Source organism: Gossypium hirsutum, chromosome A06, assembly GCF_007990345.1.
Source record: "Gossypium hirsutum isolate 1008001.06 chromosome A06, Gossypium_hirsutum_v2.1, whole genome shotgun sequence".
NCBI classification, from domain to species: Eukaryota; Viridiplantae; Streptophyta; class Magnoliopsida; order Malvales; family Malvaceae; genus Gossypium; species Gossypium hirsutum.
This window is the reverse complement of record NC_053429.1, coordinates 118,540,025-118,540,857: the sequence shown is the minus strand read 5'-3', so window position 1 is coordinate 118,540,857 and position 833 is coordinate 118,540,025.

The following is an 833-nucleotide window of genomic DNA, read 5'->3' as shown; positions in this document are numbered from 1 at the left end:
TCTTGAAATGGTAAACTTGACATTTAAGGTTCATTTAGGTGCACACGGCCTGGGACAACGCTTGTGCCATTTGGTTATGTGCCACACACGGCTTGCAACATAGCCGTGTGTGTTATCTCAGTGTGTTACACGACCTGCAACATGGCCGTGTGGCCTAACTCAATGAGTTACACGGGCAGGGACAAGACCGTGTGTCCCTATTTCAAAAGTTACACGATCTGAGGCATTCCACACGACTTGGCCACACGACTGTGTGTCCCCTATTTTTAAAAATTTTTCACTTTTTCTTAAAACTTATGTTTTGTTTCAAATTAGTTCTTCTAAGTCATTTTAAGGCCTTAAAGGCTCGATTTAGGGAAAATGCATGTGACTGGTTGGATTTTTATTAAGGTTATCTATTTAATGTTATGATGTTAAATGCTTTCCAATTGATCAGTAATACTCCGTAACCCTAATTCGGCAACGAGAACGGGTTAAGGATGTTATAGAAAAAGGATAGGGCAATCATTTATGATATTGTCAGAGGGTATAGGCAGATTATTGTTGTTGAAGATGCAACGTGGAAGTCATATATAAGTGTAAGAATTTTTTTTTTTATTTTTGTATTTCTTTTCTTGTTTTGACTTACTTATATCTATATAGTATATAATGCATATGAAATCTTTTTTTATAAAGTCATAAAGAAGCCGAGATATTTGGAACTCGAAGTTTCCTTTATTATGAGCAACTTATTTCCATATAATAATAAGATCGAGCCATAGGAACAGATGCTCATACAGCTGCTGATATTTTTGAAGAATTACATGCAGAGGATGTTGCTAATAAAAGGAATC